General features: G+C 44.1%; 1 protein-coding gene across 3 annotated transcripts in view; it reads right to left on the bottom strand.

The window, feature by feature from the left end:
- Window positions 1–13,150, bottom strand: part of RGL1 (ral guanine nucleotide dissociation stimulator like 1) — a 158,840-nt gene that overhangs the window by 44,807 nt on the left and 100,883 nt on the right. The window lies entirely within an intron of this gene.

Here is a 13,150-nt window from a genome sequence, read left to right on the forward strand (position 1 = left end):
CTGGACACCATGGCCTCACCCAGGAACACCCCAGGGGACTTGGGGTCAACAGAGAATTTACCCCAAAGTTCCTGGCAATGTCAATGAAGTTGAAGCTCTGGAAAACAAGCTGGTTACATTTTATTGTTTCAAGTGGTGGTTGTAGAGCAGGGGAGAGACTGTAAGTTCTAAAATGACAAAGGACCATCAACTTTGGAAAAACCCGCGCGGGCTGGCGGGGGTGGGGGGGGGTAAAAAGACACGTGGAAGAAGATTTAGTGAGTCCTGAAGGGACTTCAAAGCAATCTGTGACAGTGAGATTACGTGTTTCCAATTCTGGCTTCACTCAACTCAGAGACCACAAAATCAACCGGACTAACAGTTTAGGAAATCACTGACTGACAGTGGGCCTGAAATCTGTCTACTGACAGGAAATGCCTACGTTGGAAAAAGATAAAAGCACTGATTTAATTTTACAAAGATTCCCAGGGTTTCAGCCTAAGTGCCAAAAAAACAAGCTCCCCCAATTATCCTTTTGCTTCTCAAATTACAAGAGGACAATCTGTAGGAGAAACAGTACCTGTTAGAGAGGAAGGTCTTTGAAAGGTAAGGGAGAAAACGCTGAGATGCAAAGCCCCTGGGAAGGTGATTTGCTCTGATGGCTCATCAGTGTCTGTGTTGGATGAGACAAGGGCCGGGGCACGAGGAGCCAGGGCCACCCCCCCCTCCCCAACGCTACTAATAACACGGGTGTGCTGTCTCTAGGTGAGGGGCAGCCCCTCATCCAGGGGAACAGACAAACAGCTGACTGGCAAAAACGATAAAAAGTCTTGAGTGCTGTGATTCTATGCTTCATCTTCAAAGAGGACGTGCCGGGCTGTGTTTTCCAGGAAAGACGGTGCTTTGCCTCTTTACTGACCAGCCGCCTCCACAGCTAAGGCAAATGCACTGACGACGGCTGCAGGTGGCAGGGGCTAGAAATTAATTCATGTGTTATTGACAGTGATGGGACACCTCGTTTTAGCTGAAGACCCCACTGACCGAAATTGTTCAGCTGATAAAACATTTTAGCACTTTTTAAAATGATCATTTAAGTATACTTCAAACAAATTGTTTACTTAGTTAACAAACTATAGAGGGACCACAGGGTAATATTATCCACCTATGTGGACCTGCAGGCCGGGCTTTGCAGGCGTGTCTAACTTCCACGCTTCCCAATTTCCTACCATGGAGCTGGACTACGATCGGGGCATACGTACAACACTTAACTTCTGGAAGTAGAGTGCGAACAGAAGAAAAGCAAATTTACCAGCTGTTTTCAATGCTATGGATATCATGGCTTTACTAATGAGGACATGAAGGTGTCTGGAACTGTAATGGTCACATGTGTACGTTGAAGTAGGTGACATGAAGCCATCAAATAAATGCTGGAATTTAAAGCCACAGAAATGATTAAAATATGCTCTAAATCTTTAGTCCAGATTAAATAAAAAGCCAAACAAAAGTTTCCCTCCCTTTCAAAAAGTTTGAAGAAATTAATATGGGCTCTGGGATTAAATGAAAACCTAAGTAAAATGAAATGACTGGGCTTCTAGTCGGTGGACCTTCGATCCTTGGTTAGCCTGTTGAATCATCTGTTACGTATCAATGCTTGGGTCCCCCCACCATTCATGTGGTGAAACCCTCACACACACACCCCCGCCCCCGCAAAATTGCCGGACTTCTACTTTCTGAGAGCCCACACAAAGCATTCATTATTTGTCCTTTCTTCACAAAAAATAAATATAACATGAATTAAAAGAAGAAAATGGAGTGGCATTCTAGTAAGTCATTTTTTAAGGAATAGGACTTTTTTCTATGAATACTTTCCCTTCTTCACTGACAAGCACTGAGCCCAGAACAGGGGCAGGCACACAGGAGGGTTCATAGCCTGGAAGGCAGGAAAACGTGATATCTGCCTCCATCATATTGATTCTTACATACACTTTTGTCCTTCTCAAAAGAAGGGTGAATTGATTTCAAGAGTAGAGCTACTCATTTAATATTTAATACCTCAGTGAGAGGATACTCTTCCAATGATACTGATGGAAAAACAGTCATGGAGCGATGATAATTCACTTCAATCAATAAGAGTGAAAAAGAGCCCCCACCTAACAAGACCAGCAATTCAATGACCCTAGTGACTCCTCGGTCTCATAGCTTAAAACATAACCCAGGCAGAAATCCAGAATCACAGCTAAAAGACAGATAGGAAAAGATATTAATATATCATTGCCTTCTTGGCCTCCCATATTTGTTAGTTTTAAAATTACAAAGCTGATTCTTTATTGCAAAAAAGTAAATATTACAAATGTATATAAACCAAAAGAGCAAAATACCTATGTCCTCTTCATTCTAATCCCATTTCCATGACTACCTATCAACAGCTTGGAGTATGTCCTTGTAGGCTTTTCAACAGATATGTATATATACTTAAGTAGATATACTAGGTATCTATAAGCCAACATGGATTTTTTCCCCACTGAATAGTATGAAACAGACACCTCTCCATTGACTACCTCGAGATCCACCTTACTGTTCCCCAGAGTTACATACACTATCCCACTGCGTGGACAAACCATCATTAATGCAAGCATTCTTCTACTAGTGTGCAAATATTCGAGTTATTTTCATATTCTCACAATCACAAACAATTACAAAATGTGTACCCTTGTTTACATCTCTGAATACTCACACATTTCTATAGGACACATTATCTGGAGCTTAGTCTCATGGAAAGTTGCAGCCTCTGGAAGGTCTGGGGGAGTTCTGAAGAGGGTCATGAGTCCAGATTGGACCTGCGTTTAGATGCACATTTTGTCCTCCTCAGTCTGATGTTTTTAACTAGCTCTGGTAATCTATTCATTCTACCCTTTGTGACCGTGCCCCCCCCCACAGCTTGGCCTAAGAGGACTTTGAAAGCTCACTACAGACCCAGAAACTGACTTGGCTAGAGAAAGCATCTTCACAGAAAAGAGGAATGAAGGAGGGGAGGACGAAGGAAGAGAAGAAGGGAAAGAAACACACAAACAGCACAATACAGCACGAGGCAGACCCCTGCCCTCCTATCAGCAGGGTGGTTATCAGCATGCCAGGAAGGGAGGTTTTCTGGAATGGCCTGGACACGTGCCCAAAGCTCACAGTAGCTTTATGTTCACCAGTCCTGGGAAGAAACTTCCCGTTCTTGATAGACTATAAAGCAGATAACATGTGAAACATTTAAGATTTCGAAAAGGAAAGCAACATCATGGCACCCAACGGGATTGCTAGCCAACGCCTTTCCATCTCACCCTTCGTGGCTCCACTCCGAAGATCGAACTCACGTCCCAACCATAACTGGTTGTTTGGGAGAATGTAAAGAACCTCCATACTGAAGGGAAATCTGGTTTAAAATCACAAACTTACAGGAAAGGTGTGACTGTTAAGCTGGAGAAGCTACTTGGCTCTGCACCAGAACAAGAAGGAGGCTGGAGGAGGAAAACCAGCTGGGCTGGGTCCCAGCTGTGCCACCTGGGAACAAAGCGAGTTGGCCCACTTCACTGACCCCTACCTGGAGGACAGACGTGGTAATACCTGCCTGCGGCTCCCTGACCCCGTCAGTGCCTTCCCCCGACAGCACGGCAATACGGACATTTCAAGGTACCTAAAGAGAAACCTAACTGTTGGCAGTCTTAGAACTACTTGCCATAAATCACAAAAGGAAGGGACTGAAAAAGGTAGAAGGGCTCAGTGAGAATCAGTCAGCATCATGGACGTCACTCAGAGGATCCTCTACCCGTAACAGAAACGCTGACATGGAATCCAAACCGTAGGACAACACGCGTGGCCCCAGGCCTGCTGCAGCAAGACAGTCACTGGGAACAGATCCTGCACACACGAGCACGCGCACACGCACCCACACATACACACGCACACACACACCCCACCGAAGGCATCCTCCTCGGGGGACCTCAAACTCTAATACAAACTGCAAGACGTGCTTCTTGAGTGACTTGTGAAGACTGAAGAAGTACCTCTGAGACTGAGCAGAAAGATTGCAACTGTGACATAATCTAAACGCAGTAAGGAGGAAAGGCAGACATGAGCTCCTTTTCCGAAGTCATCTGTAATGTGCTACAGAACAACACCCCTCGGTCCCAAGTAAGCACGCTGGGTGGGTGGTCGGGGGCAGAAGCCCAAACTGATAGCCGAGGGGACATCCAGGATAGGACTGCTTTTTCTACCTCAGGCACTCCTGGCCACCCTCTCCAACCTACCGCAATGGTCTGTAAGGGACAGGAGACGTGCTCAGACATCCAGGCGTAGAACTGACGGACACAGTGTCTAAGGCTTTTACTACCACGGAAACAGACCCGTGGGGAGAATTAATTCACTAATTACACTAACAGTATTTGAGTGCCCTTTGTTTTCCATATTCACAAAAACCACATATGTGACGAACGTCACAACGGGGATCCCACAGAAGGATTTAGGAAACAAAGTTCAGCTGAGATCTTAGGTATAAGAGTTACTGGGGTGAAGAGTCTGTGGTAACAGCATGAGCAAAGATCCTGAGGTGAGAGAGGGCAAGACAGTTTCAAGGCATGTACAGAAGGCCTCTTTAAAGAACAGGAAGAGGGGGGAGGAACGCCGCCCAGTGAGATTTGTTATACTCATTTGATTTCTTAGCCAAACAGAAATCACACTTAATAATACCTGGTTGGAAAATACTAGCCAGATGCCTTCTCTGAGAGGGACAAGGAAACAGTACAGAACTGAGAGCTGCCGTGGGGACCTTCAGGCATGCGGTGCAGAGTAACAGGGCTGCCTGAGGTGAGCATCTCGGCTGCCAGTATGCTCAAACCACAGATTTTTAAATACATTTGAATGCACAGGTACTAAATCATATTAAAATCCCATTGGTAGTAAAATACTCTACAATTTGTAAAAGGCTTAATAAGAAATTTTCAAAATATGAAGTCATCTCTCCCATGACGTGTAACCTCCGAGCCAAGAAATAGGATTATCATGACAAAAAATAACCCTGTCCATTTAGAGCTCTTTTCTCTCCCCAGAAATCTATCTGAGATAACAATTTATTGTTACTTAATAAGACATGGAACCATTTTTTCAAAAGCAGCAAAATGTTTTTTTCTGGGTTAGGATATTCTCCCAAAACTGGACCTTTTCCTGCTATAGATAAAAGATAAGAAAATCTATGTGGAGGGTGGGCCTTTGAATCAATGTGGCAGGTGACCCTGGGGGTGGGAGCCAACGCACCTTGCTCTTCGGGGAAAGGAAGCAAAGTGACCTTGACACTGATTCTGAGCTACACCTCTCCACCTTGTTCTCCTAGTCACAGAGGGGGTTTTCCTTTTCAGAGAAGGCTGCCAGATAGAGGCTGCCTCGGAGACCCCTGGCAAGATGGTTCCCCTGACGAGAAAGAACAAAGGAAGGTACAGAGAATTTGTTTCCCTTTTTTTTTTTCTCTGAAAAAGCCTGGAAAAGATGGAAACGTGACTATCTGGACTTGTCAAGGTCATCTTGCAATGAATTCTTGTACATTTTCCAGTATGCAGCATTTTTGCTGCAGAGGCTGAGCAGGGATTAGAGGGCTGGGAGGGAAAGTGAGAGGAATAAATGCAAACAGGGCCAGAGTCAGAGCCAGGCAGCAGGCAAGTACGGGGCACGGGAGCCAGCGAGGGGCCAGGAGGCAATGAAAGAGAAAAAGCTCCAAGGTGAGGAGGAGGAAGATTGTGATAGGGAGGACACACAGAAATACCGAGTAAATATGGGTGGGGAAGGCCCCAGAGGAGGAGGAGATGAGCCCAAAACCAATTATCCAAAGTCAGGAGTGTTTACACACCTGTCCTTTATTCCCAAACTAGATGTGCAGGCCCTGGCCTCTGAAGGCAAATTTACAGAAACTGAAGAGAATTGTTGTGCACAGACCTAACCCCGTATCACCAAACATTACTCAGTGTGTCTGTGCTCCATTAGGAAAGGAAAGGAAAGGAAAGGAAAAAAAAACTAAGAGGGCTCTGAAAAGTCTGCTTTTTCATGAGCAGCTCAGCCAATGTGGCTGAACAGTCTCTGGAGTGCCTAACTGGCGCCCTGGTTCTGTGGCTCACTAGCTGCAAGCTAGCCTCTGTATGCCTCAGCCTCCTGACCTGTAAAATGGGTACAAGAATAGATGCCTCCTCATAGGATTTTGAGGCCAAGAGCTAATACATGCAAAGTATTTAGAAGAGTTCCTAGGACATAGTGAGTGCTCAAAAAATATTAGCTATTTTTATTATTTTAAAACAGAAGAATGGCGGTCTATTAGACTAAGGACTAGAGGCAAATGGAACTGCACACATGCCCTAGTTGATAAAGTTGTTTCCCACAAGGTACGAGTCAACAGCTCTGCTACTGCCATCCAAGTATCCTGGAAATGAACAACTAAGCAAATGCATGGCAGATGGTGGATGCCAGCTTTCTCGCTGTTGCAGAGGGTACTTACAAACAAGCAAGGGGAGCAGGCTAGAACCATCTACGTGGTCATGGATTAGAGTTGGAGACATCAGTAAGAACTCGTGCTTAACGTAATATGGATACAGATGATTATATGTAAATATTCCTAGATGTGTATATTTACATAACTAGTGTAAACACAAATCTCCCAGCCCTATCAGCTGAGAGGGCTAAAAAGAAATGACATCCCAGCAGCAGTGAGTACACCTAGCACCCAGATCCTGGTTTCCGATACCCTTCTGCAATGAAAAGAACCAGGTCTCCTTGAAGAAATGGCGGATTCTAGGGCTGGGGCAAGAAACATACAAGATGAGCCTAGAGCACCTTGTTGTACCAGGGAGTAAGAAGGGCTCGAACAACCAAACACACCCACCATGACAGAGATGCCTATCAGCGTGACATAAGAGTCAGTCAAAAGAGCTCCCAACCGCCAAAACTGGACCAATCTCAGCAACAAATAAACTAGCGGTGCATCATAACCCAAAGCACCAAAAAAATTTAACCAATGAGTCTAAAATGTTTAGATAAAATGTTTTAAAAAATTAACAAATGGGGGAAATAAATCTACCCACCGAGTCTAAATGTTTAGATAAAATGTTTTAAAAAATTAATAAATGGGGGAAACAAATCTTCCATGCAGCAGTTATCTAAATACATTGATTAGAGACCTTAGCCTCACAGAGGGGGAGCATAATCCCCACTCTTTAATTAGGGGTTATGCACTGTGACTTCCTTTCAAGCCATATAGTATGGGAAGGTGTTTTCCATGGAGAAATCTGAAAACTACTACTGCAGCCAGGTGGTCAAGGCCAACAACAGTCGTATATCGTATTGCTAGTGTGTACCCTTGATATCATGTGATGAGAATGGCATTTTATCTCTGTAACAGTCCTCTCAAAAACTCGTAAGTTCAGTCTAATCATGAGAAACATAGTCTAGTTATAAGAAAAATTCCAATAAAGGGGCATCCTACAATATACGTGACCTCAAAACTGTAAAGGTCATTGAAATCCAGACAAGTTTGAGAAACTGTCACAGTCAAGAGGAGCGTAGGTTGATATGACAACTAAATGTAATATGGTGTCCTGGATGGGATCCTGGACCAGAAAAGGGACATGAGGTAAACGGTAGGGAAATGTGAATAAACTTTGGACTTCAGTTAATAATGTGTCATACTGGTTCGTTAATTGTAACAAATGTACTATAGTCATGTAAGGACAGTAGGGGAATCTGGGGGGGGGGGGCATATGGGAACTCTCCTGTACTATCTGTTCAGTTTTTACATAAACCTAAAACTGTTGTGAAAAACATCTTAAGTGGGGCGCCTGGGCGGCTCAGTCAGTTAAGAGTCTGACTTCACTCAGGTCACGATCTCAGGATCCTGGGATCAAGTCCCGCATCAGGCTCCCAGCTTAGCGGGGAGCCTGCTTCACTCTCTCACTCTGCCCCTCCCCCTGTTCGTGCTCCCTCCCTCTCTCTTTCAAATCAATAAAATCTTAAAAGAAAAGAAAAACATCTTAATTTTAAGAAAAAAGCATGAACAGGAGAGTCTGACCTAAGTTCTTAAGAGAAATCATCTCATTTTTATCACAGGGTAAGAAGCAGAGGCCACAGAGTGTAGAGGGCAAGGTTGAAATCCCAGCTTTCCCATATTCCCTGTGTGACCTTGGACATGTGCTTCTCTCTGTCTCAGACCCCTCATCTGGAAGAGAGGAATAAGAATATATAGAGTCATTATGGGAATAAAAAAGGATATACAGTAGTTAACACAAGGACTATTCCTACTAAGTGTCAATGAATTCTAGCTACCGCTCTTAGAAAGGGACCCTGCAACCCCCACCCAAATTCTTTCTCAGGGACCTCTGCAGCTCTGTATTCTCCAATTCCTCACAGTCTGAGGTGGGCGTTCTTATGTTATAAATGGGCCTCTAATGAAAAGACTGCGGAGGCCTTCTCCATTTTTCACCATGAGAACGTAGACAGTTGGTAAGTTGGTAAGAAAAGACGTGACAAGGCCCCAAGAACAGGAAGCAGACACTCGGATCCATGGGCCTGACCAATCTGATCTTCCTTCTTTCCTCTCATCCTGCAACCCATCCCCTTCCCCAGGAAACAAGCCTAGCTTCCCCATTTCTAACAGCCGTCCGCGGACCTGGCTCAGGGTGTTCTTTCTGTAATAAAGCCAGGCAAAACAACACAGGGTAAAGTAAATAATCCCAAATCAGAAGATGTCAGGATGCGAACAAGCTAAAACACTTGTCACAATGGTGATACTACGCCTTAGCTCTTCATGGACTTCTGGCTACTACCAGATTACCACGATCTAGGCATATGTGGGCTGGAAAGGCACCTGAGATCCCGATGCTCTTCTGAAATGGCAGGCCCCAGAGCAGAAGGGTGAGACGCCCAGGTTTGGACCTAAGTTCAAATACTACAGCTCGCTTAACCAGCTGCTTGACATTAGTCAGAGTATATAACTTTCCTGCAGCTTCCATTTACACACGGATAAAATGAGGACAACGCCTCACAGCAAATCCGTGAAGGCAAAGGAAGATACAAGGCCCCTAGCAGAAGGCCTCACGCAGGTAGGCACACCACATACTGAAGCAGGGGGCGCTGACCAGGGTGGTGACGGCACTATCAGCCCTGTCATCAGCTGCCAGGCTGCAGGGTCCACCAAGTGACAGGGTCCAGTCGGGATGCCTGTTTGCCTTTCTCTGACACTTCGAGAACCCTAAGAGATTCTTAGGTGACTGAGTTTTCTTCCTTCTGAACCACTGATCATCGACGTTGTTTTACTCCTCCTGAATTTTTAGAAAAGTAATTTCTGCTTGGGAACCTACTCTCTTCTCTTGAATGCACAATTTTGATTCAAGATTTCAATGACTTTAAAAATGATAACTTCTACTTTTCTTTGTCCAGTGTGGATGTTTTAAAGACAATACCAGGCTCTTTCATGTAGTGTATTATTTCTCCATTTCTTCTTCCATTCTACTTTAACTTTTTTGAAATACTCCTTTCACCTTACAGCCTTTCATCCTTTTAAATTTCAAGTTTTAAATCTTATTTTTGCTCTGTTCTTTACCCCTTTCTTTGCCCCACTTTTGTTAAAATAGCCAGATTAATTTCCACTGCCTTCTTAGGGTATTTGAGTTTGCTGGAATGAATATTGATTGCAAACTCTCTGCGAAGATTTTTTAGTAGTTTCCACTGTGAAGTTTCTCGGGCAGTAAAGAATCATAGCCAGGCTTCTTTAACTCATCGCCCTTTTCTTTAAAGTGGTTCCAATGTCTTGGATTACTACTATTTGTATGATTCTTTACCGGACTAAAATCTGGTGTCACTATTTACAACTTCTGGGAAAAGATTACAAGAATGGCATTCAGATCGTCTGAATGTGCAGAGATGAAAGCAGAATGATTTCAACAGTTTAAAGCAATGTGGTGGTAAAGAGTTTGAGAAAACAAAACACAGCACTACAGAAGGGAAGTGAAGAGAGTCAATAAGAGGAAAGGAAATAGAACTATTTTGACATTATCATAATAGTCATTAAAGGAAAGAAAAAAGTGTCATTTCCTGAGAGTTCTAAACCTCTTTAAGTAAAGTATATAAGATAGATAGATAGATAGATAGATAGATAGATAGATAGACAGATAGATAGATGTTCTAATTTCAGATCCATTCCAGAGAATGAAGATTCCCGGTGTCAAGTTTCTGTATGGTTAATATCCCTTCTTTAGATTCTCTTCACTTCTGAATTCAATGATTGTAATAAATCTCCATGAGGGAAAGTTTCCTTTTCCATCTGGTTCTGATTTTGTTATTCTAAATAGACAGCATTTGATCATGTAAAAGTGTCAGCAGGAAGGAGGAAAAGGGCACAGGTAGAATGGATGTGGGCAGAGATGTTTTCTCCTGTCACAGGAAGTGAGCTTCCTGATTTCCAAATGGTGGCAAGTTTAGGGATTATAGAAATAAACATGGGATGCCTTATTATATACAACAGTCCAGTGCTAACATCAGAAATCACCGTGTGATTTCTAGAAGCCTTGGAACTTGCCTTCCTCGCAACTGAAGGAATTCTTGTTTTGGCTAGATGACTTTAAAGGTCCCCGATACTGCACAAAGCCTGAACTGGGCACACTCGGGGGCTGGAATTACAAGCGGGAGTCACGGCACAATCTGACACTTTTTGAAATTCACAAAGAACGCGAGTCAGTTGCGGTCCAAGACACCAGAAGCCAATCTTTCATCTCAACGGTTCCATCTGTACTTCCCCGTTTTCTTTCTTCTAAGTTCTTTTATCCTCTGAAAGGTTGATTAGATCCATATTTGGAAATACAGGGAAGACTGTTACCCTGGGATTTGGGACCCTGTATGAAATGTAAGCCTTGCTCTATGCTTTACATTAAAAACTGAAAAACCAAACAAGAGTCGAGGATTTTTCTGTTCAGGGTTAAGCCTCACAGTGATTCCCCCACCCACACCGCACCCCATCTGCAGAACTGCAGGATCTGCCCTAAAACAGGATGTTTACTTCTTAGAAAGTTACTGAATTCCTGCCATCTGTTTCCTACCTGAAATCACAAGAAGACAGATTCACAGCAAAAGAAAACAATGAGCATTCTGCCCCCCTCACCTGACCCCACGATACAAGCTTTAGCTCATCTTTATACTGAGAAGCGCAGTGAGCAGCTGTGACGTCATGACTGATAATGACGAGCAAGTCAAAGGAGCTGTCTGTTTTGTTTTCCTATTTTATCAAAACTGGTGGCACAGCTCCCCCCCAACTGAAAAAAGCTGTCAAGGACACCTCTCAAAAATTCAGTATAATATCTGGGCCCTATCTCTATTTCTTCTTTTTTTTTTTTTTTAAGATTTGATTTATTTATTTCAGAGAGAGAGAGCGAAAACAAGAGAGCATGAGTGGGGGGAGGGGCAGAGGAAGAAGCAGACTCCCCTCTGAGCAGGGAGCCCAACGTGGGGCTCGATCCCAGGACCCTGTGATCATGACCTGAGCTGAAGGCAGACACGTAACCGACTGAGCCACCCAGGTGCCCCAATATCTCTGTTTCTGATCTTCATTTTCATCCCAGAGGTCATTAAACTTAGGATGCCAGAGATCCCACATTCCAAGCACTCACTTTTCAGGTCAAGAAACTGAAAGTGAGAGAGAGGCAAAGTGACCAGGTCCTATGGCTGGCAGGTGACAGTGACTGATGGGGGACTCGAATCTGAGTTCTCCAGACTCCTTCCCCAGGGCCCTTCGCCTTCTCTGAGGCTGGCTCCTGGGCCGCCTCCACACTGGATTCACCTCATTCTAAGACGGGACACGAATAAATAAATAAATCCCCAAATAAGCATGGTCCTATTTTTATACACATCTAGCTATTCATAAATAAAGACAGCTTTCACTTGAGGACCGCGGTCCTCACCACGGAGCAGAGCTTCTTACCTGCGCACTGTTGACGTCTAGAGGCTGATCGTTCCTTGTTGGAGGCTGGTGCCGGCCTGTGCACCGCAGACTGCTTGGCAGCAATCCTGCCCTCTCCCTACCACGTGCCGAAAGCATCCCCCCCACCCAGTTCAGACAACAGAAATTTCTCCAGATGTTGCCAAGTATCCTCTGGGGGCAAAACCAGCCCATCGAGAACGGCCATCGAGCCGGACCTCCTACAACATGCATCAGCCATCAGGAAGCCTTCAGTCGTGGCTCCGCGTCAGACGCCAAAGCCCTGCGATGGTGGAGGAACCTTCCATATGTTACATATGGAATGAAGAAGGTGCTACCCTGATTTCCTCTCAGAAAGAGCAGTGACCCTAAGCAGCCACAGAAATGGTTAGGAGAAGGGTAACTTCCAAATGAGAGAGAGCAAAAAGATAATGGTGAAATGAGATGATAAATAATAAAAGGAGAAATGGGGGGAGGGTGGGGAGGAAGCAGTACAAAAGAAGGAAGACACAAGGAAGAAAGAGGTCAGCTGAGAGAAGGGATTTTAGCATTCCGGTATTTGTAGGACAGAGTGGCCTATTATAAGATAAAGTGGAGTATTTTCATCAGGCATAATTTTTTTAAAAGGCAAGTCAGTCTGAGGAAAAGGGTCAAGCACTTTCTACCAATTCATCGTGAGGCTTTAGGAAAGGACCATTGTCCCCAGATGATGGACCCCTCAGGGGAGTTCTATGTGAAGCTCTTTGTTAAGGACTCATATGCTTCAAACTGGAAAGCCCTTTAAAACAGCTTATCCTGGAGGTTCACCCACATCACACTGATCCTGGTGTACAATGAAGTTGAATAAAGTTTTATAATAGGACTTTAAAATAATGAGCATGATTCTTCACATTCATGGTACAAACGAATTTTCTTTCACGTGCGACTTCCCAGAAACCTACTTAATCTCAAAACACCCCTTGGGAAACAGAAAAGCTCTGGATATTTTTCAGACTGTTACAGTCCTCGGAGTGTTCAGGTGGCTCATTGAATAGTAGCTCCAGATTTGACTCAATTCCAAAATTTATGGAGAACAACACACTTATTTCTGAATCTGGTCACAGGAGGAGGTTACATGTGACAGGCTGGCCACTCAAGTCTCCTTTTGTATATGCTTTAAAAGACTCATTATAAAAAGGTTCTTTT

Source organism: Ursus maritimus, unplaced genomic scaffold (assembly GCF_017311325.1).
Source record: "Ursus maritimus isolate PB19 unplaced genomic scaffold, ASM1731132v1 scaffold_2, whole genome shotgun sequence".
Lineage (NCBI taxonomy): Eukaryota > Metazoa > Chordata > Mammalia > Carnivora > Ursidae > Ursus > Ursus maritimus.